General features: G+C 35.8%; 1 protein-coding gene across 2 annotated transcripts in view; it reads left to right on the top strand.

The window, feature by feature from the left end:
- The window catches only part of BAZ2B (bromodomain adjacent to zinc finger domain 2B), a 364968-nt gene that overhangs the window by 143628 nt on the left and 193689 nt on the right, over positions 1-27651 (top strand). The window contains exons 5-6 of one of the 2 annotated variants that reach the window (XM_045821977.1): positions 1914-1977; positions 14391-14433. The gene's annotated coding sequence lies outside the window, so the exon portion shown is untranslated. The remainder of the gene's footprint in view (positions 1-1913; positions 1978-14390; positions 14434-27651) is intronic. The other variant, XM_045821942.1, reaches the window with a different exon arrangement.

Consider the following 27651-nt stretch of genomic DNA (forward strand, 5'->3'; position numbering starts at 1 on the left):
AACTAATTGTTTATTGCTGGCATATTTTTGACAATTCAGTAGGACAACTTTCCTCAGTCTCAGTAACAAATAGGGCAGTGCTTCTTTTAAGAAAATGATTGATTTATTTTCACTTCATGAATATTGTACATAATATAAACAAACAAAAGCTACATATGACAATCATTTCTTCTTTGCTGTGGTTATAAGGAAACTCGAAGTTATATATTTCATCCTACAATAACAGAAGGTACCTGGGCCTTGTGGCATGCAGTTTTGAAACTAATCTCATTTTTGACCTGATATTATTTTACTCACTGTCAATTTATTTTTTTTTTGTATATTATGTACCTTAGTATATTACCTCATATCTTATTTTAGAGTGGGACAGTATATAAAGATATACAGAGGGTAAAGTATCTTATAAGTAAAAGGGAAAAAAGCTTAAAATGCAAAATGCCTAACTTATATAAATTAGTTTGCATTCATATGTAATTAGTCAGTTGTCTTTATGTCTTTCACATTCTTTTTAACCATCTAATTTTACCTTTTTAAGGGGGCAAGGGAACATGGTAGAAAGTAATAAGGAGAGAGAGGGAACTTTGGAAATGAACATTTGTGTAAATGATTGAAACATGAATTGCTTTCTCTTTTGATTGAAGTGATGAGTTATAAAAGAGTAGGGTTCTAGAAATTCAAAAGTGAAAATGGGTCAGTACAGAGGAGGGAAATGGGAAAGTTCAGTGGAGGTGTTTTTTTAAAATTGCTAGCTTTACTCTTTGTCTAACTCCGATCCTGTCTGAGCCCCACTGTGCGTGATGAGATGAAAGCTGTCCTGGCATCGTTCTTACCACTGTGCAGCTGCACGTGTGCAGCTCAGAGGGATGCTGCTGTCACGTCATGAAATACATCAACATTGCTTTGCATAATATTTAACATGGCAGCCTCTTATAAAATATTTTTAGTAAAGGATTTTTAATTTAATTATCTGTATATAGCATTTTTCTTTACGATTTTCAATATAGTTTCCATATATCCTTAAATTAGTTATATGTCTTATATTTTCTTTGCATTTCTAGCAGCAAGGGAAGACATGCATTTATTAGATCTTTAATAATCATTGATTTTCCTTCTGTAATTTTCCCCATACTTTTTTCCTTCTCTATATTATCTCATCAGCATATAAACATGTTCTACAATTCCCCTGTTTTAATACAAAAACCTTTTAAGACCTGATATTCCCCTCCAGGTACAGTGTCATTTTGCCACAAACCTTTATAACAAAACTGCTTGAAAGCATTGTTCATATATACAGTTATATATCCTCATCAGACTTTGTTTGGCTTACTTATCCTATTCATGCTTTTGTCTTCACCACTCCTCTAACAACATTCTTTTCTTGGGCACCAGTGAAATTTGCCTCAATAAATCCAATGGTCATGTCTCAGCCTTAAGGTCAAGTGTTATTCCAGTAGCAGTTGTCACAATTGATCATGTCATTTTTCCCGAAACTCTTCACTTAGGTATTTATCCTTGCCAAAACCAAGTTCTTGATTTTTAATGGTCTAAATTTTTTATTTTTTAAAGATTTTATTTATTTTTAGAGAGAGAGGAAGGGAAAGAGAAAGGGAGACAAATATGTGCAAGATTGATTGGTTGCCTCTCACACACCCCAGCTGGGATCCTGGCCCACAACCCAGGCATGTGCCCTGAGCGGGAATCAAACCTGTAACCTTCCAGTTCACAGACCAGCATTCAATCCACTGAGCCAAACCAGCCAGGGCTTGATTTTTTAATATAATTACCAGCACCAACACCAAAGCTATTCATACCACAGTGTCTCCATCCCAGTCTTTAATAGCATTACTGACCCAATTGATCAGTTCAAAATCTTGGAATCATCCTTGACTATGATGCTTTCTTTTCCTGTTTAGTTCTTCAGCAACCAAATATCCAACCAGCATGTGATTGCCATCTGTCATTTCCACCTGAATTACTGTAAGTGTTTCTAAAATGGTTTCTGTATTTTGATTCTTTTCCTCTTTCCTTATTTCCAAGACTATTCGGAATACAATGACTAGAGTGTCTTTTCTAATCAGATCACATCATTCCCTTATTAAAAGTATCACATATGACTTTCAACATTGCTGGAATAACGTCCAAAATATTACTGGTACTTTCCAGGCCCTCCATCATCTATGCCTATCTAATTCTTCTACCCCTGTCTTTTAACTTACTGTACAGCAGTCTTGTGCCTTTTTGTCATTGTTTTTTTTTTTTTTTTTTCTTCCTGAAAACACTAAGCCTTTGCACCTCAGGGCATTGGCACTTACTATTATTCTCTGTGTCTCAAGTGTTTCTTCTTACTTTATTCTTGGTCCCAGGACAGTTATCTTCTCTGAGAAAGCCTTCATTGCCATCATTCCATCTCCTTACCCTCCTTTTTTGTAGTACTTAACACTATGAGAAAGATAGAATTTTTGTACTTTTTTATTGTTTTTTAGCCACTACTATTTCTGCATAATTTCTGTGAAGACAGAGACTGTCTTTTTTTTTTGCCATATTTTCAGATCTAGCATGGTACCTGCCACATAGAAGCCACTTTAGAGTTACTGAATGAATGAACAAATGAATTCCTTGATTTGGTTAACATTTTATGAGTGAATTAGTGATTAAAAAAATTAATGTTGATTTGTTATTTATATTCTGATTTTCACACTTGTTAAATTTTTATTATGGTGTTAAAATATGCATAATAAATTTACTATGTTAACCATTTTAAAGTATACAGTTAAGTGGCATTAAGTTCTCTGTACCCATTAAATAGTAATTCCCCATTCTCTCCTCCCCCAGCTTCTGGTAATCACTACTCTTTAAAAAAAAGAACCCCCTATATATATTTACATATATCTAGAATATGTATATTCTAGAGAGAGAAATATGTGAAAAAAATATTGATTGGTTGGCTCCCATTAGGTCCTTGAATGGGGACTGAACCTGCAACCTAGGCACTTGCCCTAACTGGGAGTCGAACCCCCCTACCTTTTGATTTACAGGACTATGTTCCAATCAACTGAGCCACAATGGCCAGGTCTCGATCTCTATTCTACTTTCAGTCTTATGAATTTGACTACTTGAGGTACCTCATATAAGTGCCTCATATTATAATATAAGAATTATATTTTTAAATTTTATTTTATTGATTATGCTATTACGGTTGTCTTGATTTTCCCCCCTTTGCCCCTCTCCACTCAGCACCCCCCCCCCACTCCCTCAGCCAGTCTCCCCACCATGTTCACATCATGGGTGTAAGTTCTTTGGCTACTCTGTTTCCTATACTGTACTTTATATCCCTGTGGCTATTTTTTAACTGCCTATTGTACCTCTTAATTCCCTCACTTCTTCACCCGTTCTCCCCCTACCCTCTCTCATATGTCAACCTTCCGATAACTAACTTCTTTTCTCTTCCTTTTAACAGTCTCTCTTTATCTTTAACCTTTGGTCTTTTAATAATGATGTGTTTTGGAGTGGACCTCTTTGCATCCATAATAATTGAGACTCTCTGTGCTTCCTGGACTTGCATGTCTGTTTCCTTCACCAAATTGGGAAGTTTTTTTTCACAATTTTTTCAGATAGATTTCCAATTTCTTGTTCTTTCTCTTCTCCTTCTGGCACCCCTGTGAGGTCAGTGTTGGAACACTTGAAATTGTCCCAGAGGCTGCTTATAATATCCTCTTTTTTTGGATTTTTTCTTCTTGTTGTTCTGATTGGTTCTTTTTGCTTCCTTATCTTCCACATCATTGATTTGATTCTCAGCTTCATCCACTCTACTGTTGTTTCCTTGTAAATTGTTCTTTAATTCAATTAGTGTATCCTTCATTTCTGACTGGATCTGTTTTATGATGTTGAGGTCCTCACTAAGTTCCTTGAGCATCCTTATAACCAGTGTTTTAAACTATGCATCTGATAGATTGCTTATCTCCATTTCATTTAGCTCTTTTTCTGGAGTTTTGATCAGTTTTTTCATTTAGGCCATGTTTCTTTGGCTCCTTGTTTTAGCAGCCTCCCTGTGTTTGTTTCTTCGTATTAGATAGAGCTGATTTGACTTCATGTCTTGGTAGTGTGGCCTCATGTAGTAAGTGTCCTGTAAGGTCCAGTCACATAACCTCCCCTATCACCCAAACTGAGTATTTGAGGTGCAGCCTTTGTGTGGGCTGAGTACACCCTCCTGTTGTAGTTGAGCCTTGGTTGCTGTTGGCAGTTCAATGGGAAGAATTTACCCAGGCCAGTCCAGCTGTGACCACTGATCACCACCCTCTGCCCTCCGTGGAGGATCATCTGTACAGGTGCATGGTAATGGTGCTCCGATGTGATCTGTGCTGTGCACTGGTTGTGCTGGCCCTGGGGTTTCCCCAGTGGTGCAGGCCGAGGTCAGCCCCCACCTGTGTTTTGCCCTGGGCCACCCTGCCTGAGCTGTAAAGCAATCTGAAATGGCTGCTACTTGTGCCGGGCTTGGAGATTCCCACGTGAAGCCAAGCTGTGAATTCAGGCTGGTTGTTGCTAGTGCCAGGCCTGTAGGCTCACTGAGGCCAGCCATTCCTTGTTTGAGAGGATTTAGGAAGTTATGCAATATGAGCTAAGACCAGCCATTCACATGGATAAGCTGCTTGGGTGGGTCCAGAAGTTGGACCCAACTTATGGGTGAGGCAAAGTCTCTAGGGATTTCCAGGCAGGTGAAACAGTGTTAGCCAGGTTGATGGAGTCTCAGATTTGGCACCAGCCGAGCTGTGTAGGAAGAGGGCTCAGCAGAGGGACAGTGGGCTCTGCTGGCCTTGGTACCAGACACCTCAGTTTCTCCTTGTATACCACTGATGCCTTTCAAGCTGCCACTACAGTGTTGGAACTTGGAGTGAGTCTGAGTAGGTGAGTCTGTGTGGGTTCCCCTAGAGGAACTGCTTAGGGCTTCAGCAACCTCCTTCACCATCTCAGTCCCCACTGCTTTTTGCAACCAGAAGTTGTGGGGACTTACCTTCCTGGCACTGGAATCCTGTGCTGGGGGGCCTGGTACAGGTCTGGGAATCTTCCTCCCTTGATATCCTGCCTGAATTCTTATCCATGTGGGTGTGGGGCTAGCCTGTTCCATATCCACACCCCTTCTACTAGCCTGGATAGATGTGGTTTCTTCAATTCCTCAGTTGTCAGACTTCTATTTAACTCAATTTCTGACATTTTTCAGTGATGGTTGTCCTATATTTTAGTTGTAATGTTGATGTGTTTGTGCAAAGGGGCAAGTGATGTCTGCCTACATCAACATCTTGACTAGACTTCCAAGAGTCATATTGTATTTGTCCTCTTGTGACTGGCTATTTTAGTTTGTTCAGGCTGGTATAAGCAAATATCATGGGTTGTAGTTCATAAACAATAGAACCTTTTTGTTGACACTTCTGGAGGCTTGGAAGTTCAAGATTAAGGTGTTGACAGAATTGGTTTGTGGGTAGAGCCTGCTTTCTGGTTCAGAGATGGTCTTCTTTGTGCTATGCTGTCACATGGTGGAAGGGGCAAGATGTTCTCTGGAATGTGTTTTATAAAGGCACTAATCCGATTCAAGAGGGCTCTGCCTTTATGACCTAATAATCCCCAAAGACCCTGAGTTTAGATATCATCACATCAGGGATTAGATTTCAACATGAGAATTACAGGCACAGGACAAAAACATTGTCTATAGCACATACTTATTTCACTTAGCATAGTGTCTTTGAGATTCATCTGTGCTGATTTTAATGCTTTTAAGTGGCATTTTTTTCATCAGGTACATAGCAATTAATTGTACCTATGCCTTCCACCTGTCATCTGTGTACCTCAAAAATTTTTATAAGCATAGTTAGCTAAACACAATATCCCTGTGAAATACAAAATTATGGTATGGAAAACTTAAGTACTAAGAGATATTATCTAAGGTACATAATGAATATGTGTCAAAATTCTGAATAAGGACCATGGTTATATAGTCATTTGTAGAAAATATTAGACAGCATTTCTTCTTTATGATGAAGTCATCCTAAGAATCCTATGAAAAAATAGTGGTTAATATTATTTAATATCCCTAAATATTCATGGTAAAGTTCTTTTAATAGAATAGAGTAAAATATATATTATTTGAAACCTAGTATTTGTTATTGGCGATGGCAGCTTTAGTTATTGGATCTAACTAAATGTTTTTTTCACAGTGTATTGTTAAATTGCTTAATTGCCTCACCAGTCTTCATTCCATAGTCTGAATTGGATCTTTGAGGGTTTGAATTGGAATAATTTCATGTGCCTTGTAGCTATGGAACATGAAACCTTTATAAAATTATGAGCTTATTTTTTTTATTGCTGTCTTGTTCAAGTGAGATGGTCTTTAAAGGCTGTGTCATAAGTACCAAATGATTGATTGATGTGGCATTTGTTTGCAGGACTAAGATGGACTCTAATTTTGATAAAAATTAAAATTTTCTCATATTTTATGTTCAGATCATTTTAACTTAGTTAATAGTAATTCCTAAAAGCTTTACTTCTGTGTTCCTTCAATTTGAGTTGAATTTCTTAAGAACTTATAGTCAGAAAAATGAAAGTACGGCTAAAACAATTTATGATTTTTCTCAAATGGAGCTCTTTATTACTTCATCCAAAAGATTAGTTCATTTTTGGATATTGTGTATATATTAACCCCAAGAATGTTTCAACATACGTTGATTGTGCTACCACCTTCTTCCTCTACTGGTTGCCCATTTATGGTTCCAAAGCAGAAACCTATGAACTTAGTAAGCAAAGATGTTGAAAAGTGCTAATTCATTTTTGAAAGAATAGGGTAATGAAGTTTGGGAAGAGACACAGCTTATGGAGACTTAAATTATTTAAAAAATGTACCAAGCCAGCCCTGACCAGTGTGGTTCAGTTGGTTGGATGTTGTCCCACAAAGCGAAAGGTCAGTAGTTGAGTTCCTGCTCAGGGCTCATGCTTGGATTGCAGGTTTAGTTCATGGTCAAGGTATGTGCCAGAGGCACTGGATCGATGTTTCATTCTCACATTGATATTTCTCTCCTTTTCTTTCTCCTTTTATTCCTCTTTCTCTGAAAGTAAATGAATAAAATCTTTTAAATAATTTACCAAGTCTAATAGACAGTTGTGCTTTGTTTGCATAGTTTTTATTATCAACAGAGTAGGAAATTACCATCTGAGCTCTTGCTATACTTCATGTTATATGGCTTATGTTGCTTGTCTAAATTTTTGTGTTTTCCTATGGGAATTCTCTTCTATAGAAGTTTTAGTCACACAGAACAATAAGGACAAGTGTACAAATAAAGACTCATGCATTTTGAGGGGATGACAGCTTTTTGCAGTAAGATTAGTGAAATTATTGATACATTTTAGTAGTTTATGGAAATGTAAATTTATTTTATAAGAAATGTGAAATCATTGCCAATAGAAGAAGTGCTTTTTAAATGCCATCTGTTTATATGTAGTTTTACCTAAGTAGTAATATTGCTGACAGTGAGTTTATTTCATTGGAGAGAGTTTTACTGTGGAGAGGTTGATAAAAAGGAGGATCCTGGTAAATCATCTTTTTAAGGTTTTAAAAGATTGTACATGCTTTTTGGTTTTGTTTTTGCTTTTGGTTTTCTTTAGTAATTAAGGAAAGCATTCTTGTGTGCCTCACTTTGTTTTAGATGATGATATGACAAATTAAGTGATTTAAAATGAGAAACTGTCATTTACTTTATTTTTAGACTTGTGTTGGGAGACTGTATGTAGAGTCATCGTTTTCTAACTTAATAAATATCAGTAGTATAGATAATGGTGTTATGATTATTAGTCTAACCACAGGTGTTGAATTAGTCAACAGCAGCTAGTATTGAATTGGTGGCCATGTAACCTACCAGAAAGCCTGGTGAGGTCTCCAAAGCCAAATAGTGTGGGTATATAGAACCTTGGCATTGATGATCTTGATGATCTTAGTCAAAGTTACATTCAGAAGCAAATTGATGGCTTTGAGTTGGTGAATATATAAAACTCTTTGCGAGGAACTTCCAGTCAAGATGGAGGCGTTTGTATATATAATTTGCCTCCTTGCAAAACCAAAAGAAAGGCAACAACAAATTTAAAAACAAAAAACAACCAGAACTGCCACAAAATCTAACTGTATGGAAGTCCAACAACCAAGGAGTTTAAGAAGAAATATTCATTCAGACTTGTAGGAGGGTGGAGATGGGCATTGGGGGTGGAGAGGACACATGGCAAGGCAGTGGCTCACGGAGCAGGTCATCTCACATTTGTGTACAGATAAACCAGGAGGAACAACTAGGGAACAAGACAGACCACACAACCTGGAATTCCAGTGCAGGGCAATAAAGCCTCAAATCTTCTAGCTGGAAAAACCTGTGGGGTTTATGGCAGTGGCAGAAACACCCAGCCTCACAGGAGAGTTTGTTGGAGAGACCCACAGGGTCCTAGATGTACACAAACCCACCCACCTGAGAATCAGCTCCAGAAGGGCCCAGTTTGTTTATGGGTAGCGGGAGAAGTGAGTAAAAGCCGGCAGAGAGCTGATCAAGTGGCACTGTACCCTCTTGGACCCCTCCCTCACAACACCACAATGCAGCAATGTGGTTTGCCCCACCGTGGTAAATACCTAAGGCTCCAACCCTTACAACTAAACTGGAGTGCCAGGACAAAGAATTATGACCCAAATGAAAGAGCAGGTCAAAGCTCCAGAAAAAATACAAGTAAGTGGCAAAGAAATAGCCATCCTATCAGATGCACTGTTCAAAACAGTGGTAATCAGGATGCTCACAGAAATGGTTGAGTATGGTCAAAAAACAGGAAAAAGTGAAGGCTATGAAAAGTGAAATAAAGGAAAATATACAGGGAACCAACAGTGAAGGGAAGGAAACCGGGACTCAAATCAACAATTTGGAGCAGAAGGAAGAAATAAACATTCAACCAGAACAAAATGAAGAAAGAATTAAAAAAAAAAAAAAACAAGGAGAGATTTAGGAAACCCCCAGGACAACTTTAAACATTCCAACATCTGAATCATAGGGGTGCATGAAGGAGAAGAGGAAGACCAAGAAATTGAAAACTTACTTGAGAACATAATGGAGAACTTCCCCAATCTGGCAAAGGAAATAGATTTCCAGAAAGTCCAGGAAGCTTAGTCCCAAAAGAAGCTGGACCCAAGGAAGCACACAACCAGGCACACTATAATTACATTACTCAAGGTTAAAGATGAGGAGAGAATCTTAAAAGCAGCAAGAGAAAAGGAGACCACTATCTACAAAGGAGTTCCCATTAGACTACTAGTTGATTTCTCAAAAGAAACCTTACAGGCAAGAAAGGGCTGGAAAGAAGTATGCCAAGTCATGAAAGGCAAGGACCTACATCCAAGATTACTCTATTCAGCAAAGCTATCACTTAGAATAGGAGCCCTAACCCCTGCCTGGACAGGCTTTTTTTGCTTTTCTGGGTACATTACATCTAGGATGGTCCTCATTTACTACACGCAGGTTCACTGTAGGTGATTACCTTTTACATATAACAAAGGAAAGAATGTTGGTAATGACTTCAAAGAGAAGCATGTTACAGATCAAGGGGAAAAGTGGTTGAACTGGTTACACTCCATACTTGGGAGGTTTAGCTCAGATTTTAGGAAGTTACAGTAAGCTTTTGCTGCCTCAATTCAGGGTGAGGGAGTTTTAGCAAAAGCAAGTCTCATAGCACCCTAGGTAGAATGCAGGCCTGATTTCCCACTGGAGAACCTATCTGTGGGTGTGGTTCCTATGTGCTGGGTGGGCCTCACTTCCCACTGGCTTTTCCTAGTGGGAGCTGGGCTGCATTCCCACGCTACACGAAACAGTTCCCTATGCAAGTGTGCTCGTTCTCTCCCAAAGAAGTATTGCTTATCAAAGCCCTTGCTTTTTTCCTTCTCAATTTCCCCAAGTAATAGTAATTAAAAACATGGTTAAAATTGGCAATAACTAGATGATGGTAGACACATGCGTAGATTTTTTTTTTATAAAGCCTTAAAAGTATATGCCAAATTATATGTAGTTTTTGTACTTTAAAAAGAGAATGATAGACACTTACTTTCCATTGTATGATTCAAGATTGCAGCACTGAAATATCTATAAGTAGCATATGATTTATGAGATTATTTTTCATATGCAGATTTTAAAAATAATTTTTATTATAAGACCACACCTTGAAAAGAGCATAGAAAACAGAGAAAACATTAAATTGATATGTAAATGAATGATTACATATTTTAGTGACTATTATTTTAAATAAATTTTAGAATTAATTAGCATATCTTTCTTTTTTTAATATTTTTATTGATTACGCTATTACAGTTTTCCCAATTTTCCCTCTATCTCCCCTGCATCCTGTCCCCCAACCTTCCAGCAACACCCCTCCTTAGTTCACATCTATGGGTTGTACATATAAGTTCTTTGAGTCCTCTGTTTCCCATACCAATTTTTATCTCTCCCAGTCTACCTTATGCCTACTAACCATGCTGCTTCTTCCCTGCACCTTTCCTCCCCTATTCCTCCATTCCCCCTCCCCACTGAAATCCCTCCAGGTGATGTCCATTTCTCTGATTCTGTTCGTGTTCTTCTTGTTTGCTTAGTTTTTGTTTTCATTGTTTTTCTTTTTTAGGTTCATTTGTTGACAGTTGTGAGTTTGTTGTCAATTTACTGTTCATATTTCTTATTTTCTTTTTCTTAGATAAGTTCCTTTAACATTTTATGTAATAATAGCTTGGTGATGATGAACTCCTTTAACTTGACCTTATCTGGGAAGCACTTTATCTGCCCTTCCATTCTAAGTGAAAGCTTTGCTAGATAGAGTAATCTTGGATGTAGGTCCTTGCCTTTTGTGACTTCAAATACTTCTTTCCAGTCCCTTCTTGCCTGTAAGGTTTCTTTTGAGAAATCAACTAGTAGTCTAATGGGAACTCCTTTGTAGGTAACTCTCTCCTTTCCTCTTGCTGCTTTTACGATTCTCTCTTTATATTTAATCTTGAGTAATTTAATGATGATGTGCCTTGGTGTGTTCTTCTTTGGGTCCAACTTCTTTGAGACTCTGTCAGCTTCCTGGACTTCCTGGAAGTCTATTTCCTTTGCCAGATTGGGGAATTTTTCCTTCATTATTTGTTCAAATAAGGTTTCAATTTCTTGGTCTTCCTCTTCTCCTTCTGGCACCCCTATAATTCAGATAGTGGAACATTTCAGGTTGTCCTAAAGGTTTGTAAGAGTCTTCACTTTTTCAAATTCTTGTTTCTTCATTTTGTTTTGGATGGATGTTTATTTTTCCTTTTGTTTCAGATTGTTGCTTTGAGTCCTGGTTTCCTTCCTGTCACTGTTGGTTCCCTGAATTTTCTGCTTTATATCACTTTGGGTATCCTTCATTTGTTTTTTCATTTTTCTACCAAGCTCAATCAGACCTTTGAGCATTTTGATTACCAGGGCTTTAAATTCTTTATCAGATATGTTGGTGATCTCCTCCTCGCTTAGCTCTCTTTTTGAGGCTTTACTCTGTTCTTTCACTTAGGCTATATTTATTTTTCTTGTCTCAGCTGAACTCTTGTGGATGGCTGGTGGGGCCTCAGGTATTCACCAGGGCCGGGCAACTCTCTGGGCTGTGCTGCCTTTGGGGGAGGGGCCAGAGAGGGAGTAGTCCCGCTAGGCTGCTTGTCTCTAGCGCACCTTTCAACAGACTCTCTTGTGAGACTGGGAGCTTCTCCAACCGTGTAGCCCACGGCCACCTTTTAAGTCCCCTTAAGTCAGCCCCTCCTGCACAGTCTGCTGAGCTTGACAGCCAGCTCCGCCTCCAATGTCCATAGTGTCAGGGAGGTTTTTCTGAGGTGACCTTCGTGGTCAGCCACCTTACCTGTCTGGTTGTTCCGATTGACTTTTTCTTTAATTCCTTTGTTGTCGGAGTTCCATGCAGTTTGATTTTCTGGGGCTTTTGGTTGTTTATTGATTTCAAACTAGTTATCCTTTCTTGGTTGTGCAAGGAAGAGTCTCTACCTGTGTCTCCATAGTGGTTGGAACTCTAGCATATCTTTCTATGTTCAGATTGAGTGAGGTGAGAAAAAGGAGGTAGATTTATTTTTTCTGCTCCTTTATTTATTTTTCAATCTTCAATAAGCTAGATAGGGATAAATATCCTTACTTTCTATATTTTGAAACTTACGTAGTGTTGTCAAGTGAAGGTTAAGATTTGTATGCTAAAATTGATTATATATGGAGAGACTTTTTCTGTTTTCTGGCAGAGGAGGAGAAAACCTAAAGAGACTTACATGTTGATTACTGGTAAAAGACTCACATAATTGTATACCATGACTTAAGATCCCCCCCCACACACACACAGTTCAGCAATGGTAGATGCTTTCTGTGACTAAATAGAGTTGAGATTTTCTCTGTTCACATTTACTGAAATAGTGATTTGTAGAGAAATAGTATATAACCAATATATTAGTTGAACTATATTTTCATAAAATGTAGTATTACTTTGTATAACTGGACTATATTTCCTAATTTCTAGATGACGTTTAAGAATTACCTTTCATGTAAAAATCACTTAAGATTTTTATGAGGAGGCTTAACTTTTGTCTGCTTTTAACCTCTAGTGTCATTTTAATTTCATGTACTTTTTTTCACCTGAATTGCAAGTACCCAGTAAATCGTTGCAAAAATTGCTACCATGATGAAAGAATGCCTTTACCAGTTTTTTTTGTACTGTAAACTTAAGGGCTTTAAATGAAGTATGTATTTTTAAACTGTTGATTATTTTAACTATCTTGTGTTTTTCCCTCAAAATAAAATATAAAATGGAACATTTACTTTTGTCTGTTTAGTTGTAGAAGTAATTTTATTTTAGTTGCAGAAGTAAATTTATTTTTGTTACAATTCAAACAAATGTTTGAATGTAAGAATTTTAAAAATTAATACCTATTTAAATTACAGAATTTTAGAGAAAGTATAATTGCTTCTTTCAGAAAACTTTTTGTTTAACACTTTACCACCACTGATTTTTTTTGTGTTAAGAGCATAATGCTAGGAAGCAGTTTCTTAAAGACACATCTTTGGATATAGAGAGTAATGTGTTTTATCTGTGTAGCCTTCCCAACTGATTTGATACAGTGGGGGCATGGGTAGTGAGAGTAAATTTCCAGTCTTATCTTCTCCGACCCCTCTGTGTGTCATGTAAGGCATTGTCCTCCATAGAAATCTTTCTTTTTGCCTTCAATCAGTGTATTTTCAACTTCTCTATTTCTTGGACTAAATAAATACCATGAACACTTCTCTTATTTCCCATGAGCTTTATTTATTATAGATCTCCCCCAGTTTCTGCTGGGTATTTTTTCTGTCCATATTCATTCCCTTGGTGAACTCATCCACACTCTTAGTTTGAATTGTACTTTTTTTATATGACTGTTTTACAAATCTTGGACTATTCTAAATGGCAACTTCTACCTGTTGTTGGGAAACATCTCCTTCTGAGTAGCCTATAGTTACACTGAACTCCCTTACTATCCCAAATAAAGGTTTCTTTATTTGCATCCCTGGTGAGTGAGAACCCAGGAAATACTTGAACCTTAACTTTCCTTGGGTTTATAGTGTATAGTTTCTTCCCAATTGTATTTTCTTTCTTTTTTAAAAAAGATTTTTTATGTGTTTATTTTTTAGAGAGATAGGATGGGAGAGAGAAAGAAAGGGAGAGAGAAACATCAATGTGTGGTTGCCTCTCATGCGCTCCCTACTGAGAGAACCTGGACCGCAATCCAGGCATGTACCCTGGCTGGGAATCGAACCAGCAGTTGTTCAGTTCGCAGGCTATCACTCAATCCAGAGTCACACCAGCTAGGGCTATATTTTCAAGTTTTAATAGTTTTGTCGCTATTCATAAGGATTGCCAGGAAGCAGTTTTTCCTATTAATTGATAATAAGTAGATCACATTCTGGCCATAAAGTGAGCTGCTAATCTAATAATGGAAGAAAAGGTACAAACAATACCTGTCTTCTGTAGTATGTTTAAGATACTGTAATTCTCTTCTTGTAAATAGTTGAAAACAAATAAAACTCAAATGTCCTATCATTTATTTACTGATATATTATGTTAACACTGGGTGTTGCTGATTATAAACAATACATAATCTATCATACTATAATAATGACCTATAAATAAACTTCAAGCATTTAATTAGTTTATTTGTATTGTGCTAATTGTACTTATCCTGGCAACTTTATATTAGTTTAAGTGTGACTTATGACATACAGAAAGACAAATTCTAAACAAATATTTTAGTTCATGAAATTACCTACTCAAGTATGATTCAGCTGAATTCTATTTCTGTTTTCCTATTGCAGCTTTCTCAACAGTGATGTCGCAAGACTGACCACATTGATCACAGTAAGAACAAAATGATAATTAAGTTTTTAAGGATGTTTTGTTTTCTCTGAAAATGATAATTGAGTTAGAAAATATTTCTAATTTTAAAATACTATTTTTGCAATAGCTAATTGACCATTATATTTTCAATGAATCACATCTCACACTTTTTGTTACTAAGTACTTTAAAAATATTGCTTTAAATACATTTAAAATGAAAAATTTAATTTATAACTGAAATTTTATTAACTTATTTTAGTGTGAATTATAATTGGAACATCACCTTTTTTTAGTTTTTGTTTTTACTAAACATTTACAATGCTTCCACATTAGAAAAATTATAAAAATAAGGTTATTTGATACTGTAATCACTTTTTAAGGCTAGACTGAAAACAGTCTTGAAAGGATTCTTTGGTTTCTCACTTAAAATTTTTATTGCCCAGGATGGGCAGCTTAGTTGGTTGGAGCAATTGTCCTGATACACCAAGGTTGTAGGTTTGATCCCTGGTCAGGGCACATACAAGAAACAACCAATCAATGCATGGATACGTAGAACAACATATTGATGTTTGTCTGTTACTCTCTCTCTCCCTTAAAATCAATAATAAAAAAATTAAAACTTTTATTGATATTTAAATGATTTATAAAGTCTTCCAAATGTGGAGAGTTGTTGAAAAAATAACTGATACTTTTACTTTTTAATTTTAAAGTGTTAAGTTCTACTGTGTATAAGGAAATGTGTTAATGAAAATCTTTAATGCCTTGATCTTCCATATTATAAAATTCTAACCAGTAAATTCTCAATTATAATAATGATATTTTATAGCATTTTTGAAAAATACTTTTAAATAATAGGTAAAGTTTTTGAGTAAATTATTTACTCAAATCTGCTTTAATCCTGTTTTAATTGTTTATTAAGTACAGAAGCAGTAATTATCAGAAATGTAAATTTATATATAGACAATCTTTGTATTTATGTTTTAATATTTTTTGGAAAAACAGTTTGTTAAGTCTAACATCTTTTAAAAGCCAGAGAGAAATTTTATCGTATTTTTTAAGGCTTTTTTTTGATAATCAGAGGGTGTGTAGAGTGACAACGGGGGAATGAAAGATTTCATGGCAGGCCAGAATGGAATGTGGAAATGTAACCAGAATGCTTCAGGAAACAAAACAGGGCACAATGACAGAAAATGTAGTTTTACACATTATGGCAGCATCAGAGTACTGGCTTCCTTAGTGGAAGAGTCACTAGAGAAGAATGGTAGGGAAAATGGGTATGGAAAAGTGCTAAAGACACTAGCTCCTACCTTTGGGTCAGTGCCTGAAGCCGCAGTACCTATGCAGTGTTTTGTTTAGATTAGATGGAAGTAAAACTGGCATAAATTTAAACACATTTTCCAATTTTCCAACTCTATTATGGTATATTTTTGTATGATGTTGCCATAGCATGGCGTCACTTGTCTTGCTAACTTCTTCAGTGTCTTCTTATTTTCCATTTAAATTGAATTACCTATTCATGGTCATTCAAAGGTAGCCATGTCCTGTCTACATAACTTCATTTCCCTCTACTTTCTAACACATAGACTGTTTTTTTTAGACATACCACTTCTATAGCCAACATATACTGATGCTTTTGTCTGTATATCTTTTTACATACAGTACATCATTTCATTTTCTTGAAGTAGTTAACTCTCTTTATTCAATACCAATTCATTCTTCAAGTGGTCTTGTAGCCTTTTATGATGACTGATTCCTTCACTGAGCTCCTTTTCCTCTTATCATTCAATCTTTATGTTCTGCCACAGACCTCTTTTTAAAACTTAGAACTTATATTTCCAGCTCTGTATGTGACATTGGTACCTGACTGTGCTATGCCACAGATACTAAATTCAGTATGTCTAAACTTGAACTCATTTTCTTCCAATTTCCTAAAACCTTACTCTCTTTACATGTTTTCTATACTGGTTAGTGATATGAACATCTACTTGCTACTAAAGCTAAAAATATTAGTTATCTTCAACTACTTCTTCAAAAACTCTCATCTATTCTGACATCAAATCCTACTGATTCTCTACATGCACTGTAATAATAAGAACTAATGTTTGTGGAGTGCTTGCTTTGTGCCAGGTACTAATTTAAGCATTTTACCAATTGTAACTTACTTAATTTTTCTAACAACTTTATTTATCTTTCCTGTTTTATGTAAGAAAGACATGTATTTTGCTACACACTAGTACCATGAATGTCTCCATCCATATTTTAAAAAAAAAGAAAGGAAGGAAGAACAAGCCTTTGGATATGAATGAGCCTAATTTATAAGAACTATAGTAGGGACAGAGAGACATATTAAATGATAACAAGAGGATAAAATAAGGAAAGTCCAGACTGGGAAGTTCTGTAAGGCAAAAGACCTGTTTTCTTCAGTAGATTGACATAGGAGTAGTTAGAAATTAAAAAGACTTGAGAGACATGTAAGCCAATTGTAATATATGGTTTACAGTTAAAAGAAACAATTTAAAAATATTATATGACACAGATGTACATATAATGACCAGATATTTAATCCTAAATAATTTTGTTTGAAATTGTCCCAGGTAGTGCTGGGCTGATTGTTGATGTAAAAAACATAAATCTGTGCCATAGAAACGTAAGTGTCTTTGTCAAAGGCTGAGCATTGAGAAAAAAAGTACATTCTCCAATTACTGTATTTTGCTTGGCACCTCTGATAAAAGAGGATTTGCTAAAGGTGGTGACAGAAATTTAACTCAGCATCATTATTAGTCATAAAATATGCTTTGTGACTTTCCTAATTCATAATTCTACCAAAAATTACTATTGTGTCATATTTTCTTAAGATTTAGTATTCGTTTCATAGAAATATGGGAAGTTCAAGGGGAGAAACTCTATAAAGATGATGATGATGATAGTCAACATTCAGGTACTGGGCACTAGTCATGAGTTTATTGTTTTAACTTATTTCATCATCCTAACTTCTTGAGGGAGGTATTATTATCCTCATTTTACAGTTGGCAAAACTGAGCTATAGAGAGGTAAAGCAGTTTGGCCCGGTTCACATGGTTATTAATCAGTGAAGTTCAGGGTTCAAACCCAGGCCTTTTGACATAGGGCTTGACTATCTGCTGTATGGCTTCTCTTTATGTCATCCATGGTGCTAGGTGTTATTAATATTTATCTCATTTCATTTATCGGGAAATGTCTTAATTACTTCTTCATTTTAAAACTATAGTTTTGACAGATATAAAATCCTTGTCGACAGTTGTTTTTATTTTACCACTTTTAATATGTAAACCCACTTGCCTTCTGACCTCCATGCTTTCTAAGGAGAAATTGGCTACTAATTTCATTTTGTACATGACAAGCTGTTTATCTCTTGCTGCTTCCAAGTTTCTATCTTTGTCTTTCAGCACTTTGACTATAATGTGTCTTAATATGATTCTCTTTTGAGTTTATCCTGTTTGGAGTACATTGATTTTGTTGGATGAACACATTCATGGTTTTCCCCAAATTTGGGAAGTGTGTAGTCATTATTTCTTCAAAGATCACTTCTGTCCCCTTCTTTCTTCTTTTGAGATAGCCATAAAGCATATGTATAGTACTCCTGAGTGTATCCCATGGATCCCATAGGCTCTGTTCACTTTATTCTTTTTTCTTTGTGCTCTTCAGACCAGATAATTTCAATTGACCTGTCTTCAGGTTTGCTGGTTCTTTTTAATACCCACTCAAGTTTGTTGCTGAACCCCTGTAGTGACTTTTTTTTTACTTCACTTTCTGTACTTTGTAGGTCAAATTTCCATTTAGTTCCTTTTTTAATTAATATCTTTTTATTGATATTTTATTTTGTTTTTATATTGCTGGTTTCCTTTTGTTCTTTGTCCGTGGTTTCCTTTACTTCTTTGAGCATATTTAAGACAAGGAATTTGTTGCCAGTAGATCTGGCTTAACAAGAAATGCTAAAGGAAGTTCTTTAGGCTGAAATGAAAGGGTGCTAATTGGTAACTAGAAGCCATAAGAAGAAATAAAGAACTCCAATAAAGGTAACTACATAGGTAGTTAGGTAAGGATATAATACTTTGAAGGAAAGAATAGAAGGCCAGTCAATGTAGCTAGAGGACAGAGAGAAAGAGTATGGTTTGAGATCAACAATCAGTAGATATAGGACACAATAAAGTATAATAAGAATTTTTTTACTTTAAGAATAATGAGAAATGTTTGAAGTTCAAATTGAAACTTAAACTGTGAATGACCCAATTTTAATTGAGGCTTACAGAGGTTAAGTAACTTGCTTAAGGTGGTGCAATGATTAAAAGATAGAATGATGGCTATAATCCAGGAACATCTTGATTTAACATCATTACTACCCTATTTCTTATGAATTAAGAAATGTTTGCCTGGCTGGTGTGTCTCAGTGGATTGCGTGCTGGCCTGTGAACCAAAAGGTTGCCAGTTCGATTCCCAGTCAGGGCACATGCCTGGGTTGCAGTCCAGGTCCCCACTTGGTGTCGTGCAAGAGGCAACCATCTCTTGCACATCGATGTTTCTCTCCTTCTCTTTGTCCCCCCATTCTCCTCTAAAAATAAATAAGTAAAATCTTAAAAATAAGAAACGTTTAAGAAATTATAACCCTGAAATTTTTGTGACTTGAAATTGTTCATTGCTTTATTATTTCAACAGATTATAACTAAATGTCTACTGTGTTTGAGGGATGCGACTTAATCCATTTTTTTAAAAAAAGAATTTATTTATTTTTAGAGGGAGGAGAAGGGAGGGGAAAAAAGAGGAATAAAGGTATCCATGTATGAGAGAAACATCGATCAGTTGCCTCTCACATGCCCCCAACCAGGGACCTGTTCTACAATCCAGGCATGTACCCTGACCAGTAATCAAACTGCTGACCTTGCATTTCATGGGCCAATGCCCAACCAACTGAGCCACACCAGTCAGGGATGTGATTTTACCCTTTTCAAACCCAGTCATGGTTATATTAATTTTGTTTGCTCTACTTGTGACCTATTGGTCTCCAGTGACCATGTGAATTCAGTGTTTAACAGTGTCTATTGGAACAAACATATTTGATGTGTTTTGTATGATTTGTTCCACCTTTCAATTCCTGTCCTCTATAGGAAAATTAACAGTGAAACCTAATTATTTGCCATACTGTTTCCAAGTATGACTTTAATCTTAGAATTATTGATATTAAATAACTGCTCCAAGTTGACAAAATTAGTAACTTGGATTCAAATTCATGTTTTTCTAACTGAAGACAAAGAAGTTTCTACTATAATGTATTCAGAGACTATGAAACTAATTTATGTCCAAATGAACTTAGTATGTATATTTAGAAATAAAGTGCTTAATGCTCAATATATATTTGTTAGCTCACTGAATGGCAGAAGCAAGATTATGGGAGGAGAGAGTTAGAGTATCAGTCAGTGTGTACCCTGAAGTGACTTCCTGAATTCATTCTTCAAGTAATTTATATAATGCCAACCTTTCTTTTATTTAATTACCTTCATTTTTGTATACCTCTTTATAATATTGATTCTCAGTAAGAGAAGAGACATGATAGATGCTGTAAATGGGACGTTTCTTGTTCTGAACGATTCTGCCTGACAAAATATTCCCTAGCTAGGAATTGTGAGCATTTATTTAATCAATGAATATAGTATGTGCTTCACATTCTGTCAGTCAGTCATTTATTAATCCATTCAGCAAACACTTATGGAGCACTGACTTACAAGCTCCCACTGTGTAGCTATTGGGGACACTATGGTCAATAAGACAAAGTTTCTTCATTATGTTTATTTTCTCGTAGGGGAGTAGAAGTAAAGAAATCAATAATTTTTAAAAAATATATTGGTAAGAGTTCCAGAGGAGGAGGGAGATGTTATAGTGTATATGGGAGGGACAGGGTAGAAGTGGCAGCAGTCTACAGATGAAACTTGGAGAAGGCCTCAGTGAGGAGGTGAGAGTGTTGAGAAGTGAAGGAGCCAGCCACGTGAGGACCTGAGGAAATAGTGCCAGTGACTCTAGAACATTGCAAGCTGGCGGTGTAGAGGTAATCAGATGTCATTGAAAGTGGTTAGAACTTCTTTCTAATGTGAAGAGAAGTCGCTGGAAGTTTTGATTATAGGTTGATTTCATTTGCATTCCATCTTTAATTTGAAAATGTTCCACAACTTTTCTTCTGTTGGAAGATGTTAAGGAGGAAGCCATGTTGAGAAATTGGTGGTATTAAAACATTTAAAATAAATTATTTGTCTCTTATAGGAATTTATATTTTTAGAAGCATTCTGCTATCTTGTTCTGAAATTTTATGCCCTTGCTATTATAATTATGAAGGGTCCATCATCTTAAAGGGAAATGGATATGCATTATTTCCTGATTTAAGAGACATTACATAATGCCTTTTGAATTATTTAGGAAATGTATAAAGATGGAGAATATACTGTTCCTATTCTTTAAGAGTTTACAGTCTAGTGAAACAGACACAAAAAACAGTCAGCACAGACATTGTAGATGCCATAGGAGAGGCTTTTGTACAGCGTTTTGTGAATATAGGGATGTGTTCCCTAGGGATGAGGAAGGCCTCATCAATAATAGCATATTCTAGGAAGATTTTCTGTCTCGCTTTTGAAACATAGTAGAGACTAGGTATCACTGTTTGTACAGAGGTGCTTATGTTGCAAAAAATCTTCATAAACAGTTTATGATTTCCACCTATATAGCAAAATACGTACATGGTATCTGACTCAGTATATGTGAAAAAGCCGAATTTCTCTTCTAAGCGGAGGGTAAAATCGCATAGCGGTGCTCATTGTTACTGCTGCCCTTTCCTCCTCTATTTTCTCTCACCCACTGCCCTCCACTTTTGTACTTGTACAAGAGGTGGAGAGAAGATAACATTTAAAAGGTTCTGAAGGAAGGCTTTATGCAAATTTTGGAAGTTTTGTGAAGGAGAGGTGTCATTATAAAAAGGAAATTGATCTATTAGCTGGTGCTAGTGTCTTCTGTTGGTTCTCAACTGGGAGCTTCGATCTTTCCACTATTCAGACTTTCAGATAGATATATAATGTTTCTACCATAGTATTAAGCAGGTTGCTCTCACTAATAATACATACCAGAGTGATAATGAAATTAATGTGAGGACAACTTGGCCATGCTATGCAACTCTTTTGGTCAAGAATTAGAGGAAAGTTTCCTAGAAAATTAAACTGTATGAAATGTAGGCAGGCGCCTAAAGAGAAAGTACAGACTTACTAAAAAGATGCAGAGTGCCCTCATGCTAGGGTATGACATGAAGAGAAATGAAGCCAGCACAATGTAGTTTAAGTGTGCTGAGAGTATTGATGGAACTGAAGGAGAAGGGGGTATTTCCTTCTTAGCAGTTAATTTAATTATTGAATCAAAACACAGTGCAGTATTGTATAGACTGAGTATAAATAGCAAACTAGCAGTTGTAGCCGCAGAATTTCAAGTAAGGATAGCAAGGACTAAAAAAATTGTCTTTTTATAATAAAAATTGATCTTAAAGTTAATTATACCTGAATATTTACCCAAGACCAGCAACTTCTTATAGTAGATCATTTTTAATGTAGAAAAAAACTGCAAGGCTAAGGAAACAGGTTTCTGGGTAAGGTGCTGGCTTGAATATATATACTTAACTTCATCTAACTGCTAAAGTACCACTGATTTGATAGAGAATACATTTTTTTAAAAAAGGCATAACCAAAGAAATAAGCTGAAACCTGGAGACCAGACAGATGAATGGTAACTGATTTAGCATATTAACAGAACTGAATAATCAGCTGACAACAAGGAAAGCCAAAAAGAAACATAACCTTTTAATGAAACTGATCAGTTCCAGTAGGGAAGGGGCAGCCGCAGTGGAGGGGGAAAGTTACAGGTGCAGGTAAAGCTCTAAATACATAGACTGTATGAAAACAGAGAATGTTTACTGAACATTCATTAAACATAAAAAGTCTATTTAACTCTTGTATTTTTTAGGTCTTCTTTACTTAACACAATTGGGTGCCTCTATTGCCCAGTACAAAACTGGAGGTTTATTTATCTTCTGGAGTGTATAAAGCTGAGCATCTCTGGACTTGGGTAAATGAAACACCTTTGTTGGCAAGGGTAATCATAGGAAAAAGTGGACTGGGTGAAAGTTTATTGTGTACTGAATATTGTGATCCTCCAGTAAGCTTTGCTCTCTTGGCTTATGCAAAAATGAATTAAAGGTAGAAACATCATCAAGGTTCTCTACTGAATGGCTTAGCTAGATCAGCCTACAGTAAAATTTATGCTTGACAAGTGCCACACAGGTTCACAAAAATTTTAATTAGGTTTTACAAGTTCCACTCTCTAATATGAATGAATGGGCATGGGTCATCAGACATTTGAGGAAATCCTGTATTAGAAATGACAGAGACATCAACATTGGATTATAAGATCACACTGAGGACATCTCATGGAAAATAGATAAAAGGAAATAGAAAATAGGAGAGAGATGATTACAGGACCTTGCCAGAGGCATAACACCTAAATAATAGGAGAAATATATTATATAGAAATGGGGGAAGGACGGGAGGCCAGTAGAGTAAAGGGAAGAGGAGAGGGAAGGTGGGGAGTCAAGGAGGTAGGAAAAAATGAGATTAAAAAACAACTTTTTAAAAGATTTTATTTTAAGAGAGAGGGGAAGGGAGGGAGAAAGAGAGGGAGAGAAACATCAGTGTGCTTCTTGTGCACCCCCCACTGGGGTCCTGGCCCACAACCCAGGCACGTGCCCTGACTGTAAACCAAACCAGTGACCCCCTGCCTTGCAGTCCAGTGCTTAATCTACTGAGCTACATCACCCAGGGCAAAATTGAGATCTTTAGTAAGTAATTAAAAAAAAAAAAATCCAGCCCTGGCTGGCGTAGCTCAGTGGATTGAGCGCGGGCTGTGAACCAAAGTGCCACAGGTTCGATTCCCAGTCAGGGTACATGCCTGGGTTGCAGGCCATGACTCCCAGCAACTCACATTGATGTTTCTCTCTCTCTCTCTCTCTCTCTCTCTCTCTTTCTCCCTCCCTTCCCTCCCTCTCTAAGAAATAAATAAAATCTTTAAAAAAATTCCTTGTACAAAAAAAAAAATTTGCATTTTTTAGTGTTCCTACTCCAGAGTAATTTTTCCCTTTTCCCATTAGAAAATAACTTAAGATTTAAGTAATATTTTGTAAAAATTGTTTTTATTGAAGTGAAATTCATGACATAAAATTAACTATTTAGAAGTGAACAATGTAGCACATTCACAATGTTGTGGAACCACTATCTCTAGCTAGTTCCAAAACATTTTCACCACCCCGAAAGGAAACTTCAGATGCATTAATGAGTTGCTCTCCATTTCTCCTTCCCAGCTTCCCATTCAGAATCAGCAATCTGCATTCTGTCTCTTAAGATTTACCTATCTTAAAGATTTAATAAAGATGGAATAATACATGTATGACCTTTTGTGACTGGCTTTGTTCCCTTGTTTTGGAGGTTCCTCTACCTTGAAGCTTGTGTCAGTATTTCATACTAATTTATATCTGAATAGTATTCTGTTTTACATATGTGGCACAATTTGTTTATCCATTCATCCTTTGATGGACATTTGGTTTGTTTCCACTTTTTGACCATCGTGAATTGTGCAGCTATGAACATGCATATAAATGCATGTTTTTCCCAGGTTTTGGGTATATATCTAGGAGTGGAATTGCTGGATTAGGTGTTATTTTTATGTTTAACTATTAGATACAACACCAGATCATTTTCTACAACAGGTGAACCATTCTGCCCTACCCTTCAGTAATGTACAAGTTTTCCAGTTTCTCCATGTCTTTGCCAGTATTTCTTTCTTTTTTTAATATTACTGCTGTATTAGTGTTGGCCATTAGTATATCTTCTTTGGAGCATTATTTGTTCACATTCTTTGCCTATTTTTTAAATGTGGGTTGTCTTTGTATTGTTGTATTGGAAGAGATTTTTATATATTCTGGATCTTAGACCTTATCAGATGTATGATTTGCAAATGCTTTCTCCCATTCTGTAGATAACTTTTTTTAAAAAAGAGAGAGGTGAAGGGAGGGAGAAATAGAGGGAGAGAAAGATTGATGTGAGAGAGAAACATTGATCAGTTGCCTCTCCTGTGTGCCTGACAGGGACCAAACCTGCAACCTAGGCTTGTTCCCTGACCAGGAATCAAACCAGTAACCTTTCGCTTCATGGGATGACACCCAACCAATTGAGCCTCACCAATCAGGGCCATAGATTCCTTTCTTGATGGTGTTCTTTAATGCTCCCCAAATTTTAATTGTTTGAAATCCAATTTATCTTTTCCTTTGTTGCTTGTGCTTTTGGTTTCATATCTAAGAATCAATTGCCAAATCCAAATTCATGAAGATTTACCACTGTGTTTCTTCTAAGAGTTGTATGGTTTTATTCATATGTAGGTCATTAATCTTTTTTGAAAAAATTTTTATATGGTAGGAGGTAGATTCCAATTTTATTTACTACTTTGCATATAGATATTGTCTTCTCAGCATACTTTTTGAAAAGACTCTTTTTTTCTTCAATTGAATAGTCTTGGCACCCTTGTCAAAAATCAGTTGGCCATGGATGTATGGGTTTAACTTCTTTTTTTTTTAAAGATTTTATCTATTTATTTTTTAGAGAGGTAAGGGAGGGAGAAAGAGGGAGATAGAGAAACATCAATGTGTGGTTGCTGGGGGTCATTGCCTGCAACCCAGGCATGTACCCTGACTGGGAATCAAACCTGTGACACTGGTTTGCAGCCTGCGCTCAATCCACTGAGTTACACCAGCCAGGGCTGGGTTTAACTTCTGTATACTCAACTCAGTGACACTGGTCTCTTTGCCCTGATGCCAGTGCCACATTTTTTTTTATTGTTGTGTTTTGAAATTGGGAAGTGTAAGTCCTCCAACTGTATTTTTCTTTTTCAGTATTATTGTAAATGGAACTGCTAATTTACGTTCTGGGTTGTTCACTCTTAGAGTAGAGAAACAGCTGATCGTGTGTGTGTGTGTGTGTGTGTGTGTGTGTGTGTGTGTGTGTTGTTCTTACACTATCAGTAAATATACTGGTTTAGTTTTATAATTTTAATTTTAATTCAGAAAAGAGATAATTGAATCCAGTTTGGGGTTTCATATAAAAAGAATGGTCATTACAATTCCTCTTCTTTACTTTGGTTTTCAAAATAATAAAGAGTTCTTGATGTGCTATATAGAAACTTTGATCAGATGAACACAACTGAAGGATCTGGTGAAGATCTTAGGCTGAATTTGGTGAATTATCATTTTTATGTCCACATTTGCTTTTGTTTCCCTATCAGCTCACCTCATGCTTTTATGTCGTTTGGTTTCATTTTCCCTATCAGTTCATCTCATGCTTTTATTCTGTAACAGATTAAGAAATGTAAAAAAAGCAACGCCATCATGGCACCTATGTCTGTGCTCCACTGTGGGATACAGGTGTTATTTCGTGGACACTGTCATCCAGTTGTTACTCACCACCACACATAATGTGTATTTAAGGTTCTTGGACTATTCTTTGTGCTTCTGAGAAATGTCATTTTATTTATTATTTAAAATAGGTATTTAAACATGTTATTGTCTCCTTTAATAATACAAATACTTTGAAGCATTTTATGAAACTCCTTGAGAAATTTCAATTTATAGTACTCACTTGTAAGGTCTTTGTGGAGAGAACTGTCTTATTCAGGTGTCTGTTCAGAATGTTGGAACTTATACCCTCAGTCTTGTTTCCAATAAGTATTTGTTGGATTCAGTAGGTTTTTAATGTGTATGTGTAGTTGCTTGCTCATGTGTCCAGCAAGTCTGTCTATATACAATTTTACCCATACTGTGAATCAGTTCTTTCTATTAATTGTTCTTTCTAAAGCACCATTTAAAGACAGGTTAGTATATGAGGACTTCGGAACCAAAACAATGATCAAATAACTATCACAGCAATAACTCATTTATACTTTTGCTGCACAGATATGGACAGCACTGGCTAAAAATTCCGCCAGACAATTCCAGTAACTTCAGATCATTTCTTCATGTGGATTTTACTTGGAAAGGTGAAAAAAGAATTGATTTTAGTTTAGTTAAATGGTAATAATGAAAAGAGAATAGCCTGCATAAGTTTATAGCTTCCTAGTCCTGTGTACAGTGACTGAAGAGAAAACTCATGCAGGAAACATCTACAAAGAGAGAAAGAATATTCGTATTTTATAGCGAGCTGGGCTCATTCTTATCTGAGTTTGTACTTGCATTTCATAGATAACACGAATTATTTCTAATCCATTTTCTTTGTCTTATTTGAAGTACTATAAAGTGATCATTTTTACATACAGAATATTGGACTTATTAGGCAAAATAAAGTTTATTATGAGTCATCTTACTCTTCAAATAAAATAAAGGTGTATTTTAATAAGTCATCTTAGAAATCAAAATCATGAGTGCATAAAGGTATTTTTTTCAAAGAACAAAAATTTACCATACTGTAGTATGTGCAGCACCTGACAGTTTAATTATATCTTTCAGTATAATTAATTTTTTCAGTGTAAGTACTAAGAAATTAAGACTAATAAGCCTTAATATGCTGTTTTAATTATTTATTATAAGCATACTGAATGGAAGAAATAAGGTAAGTTACTAGAAGTTAGCTTTCCTTTTTATATGTTTATTAAATATAATTAATATACTGAAAAATTAGTTATTACTTAATTTCAGAATAATTTTTGGAAAATAAGTTATTAAAGAGTATGATTTAAATTCTAATTTAATGTTTAGAGAGATATTTTTATTTGTTTGACACGTTCTTCCAGAAACACACTTTATAAATTCTCCATATAATTTGCATCATGACATCAGAATAAAAATGAGGGTGTTTTTTCTTTTGAAATCATGAGTAATTATGCACAAAAATGACTGTGAAACATAAACAAAATTTTAATTTGATTATAGTCTCACTGGTTAAAAGAAACACTCTACAAATATTTTCTCCTTTAATCAAGTTCACATTCATTATGTTTTTTACATTATGTGTTTGGATTCATCTCTCCTTTGAAATGATGTTAAGTAATGATGTCCTTGGTATGTGGATTAGTCTACATCAAAAAGAAATTTTTTTATTGTTTCACATACATTCATCTTTTTTAAATTGATTTTAGAGGGGG

The sequence above is a fragment of the Phyllostomus hastatus genome, unplaced genomic scaffold (assembly GCF_019186645.2).
Source record: "Phyllostomus hastatus isolate PE091 unplaced genomic scaffold, TTU_PhHast_1.1 phas_contig_1, whole genome shotgun sequence".
Taxonomy (NCBI): Eukaryota; Metazoa; Chordata; class Mammalia; order Chiroptera; family Phyllostomidae; genus Phyllostomus; species Phyllostomus hastatus.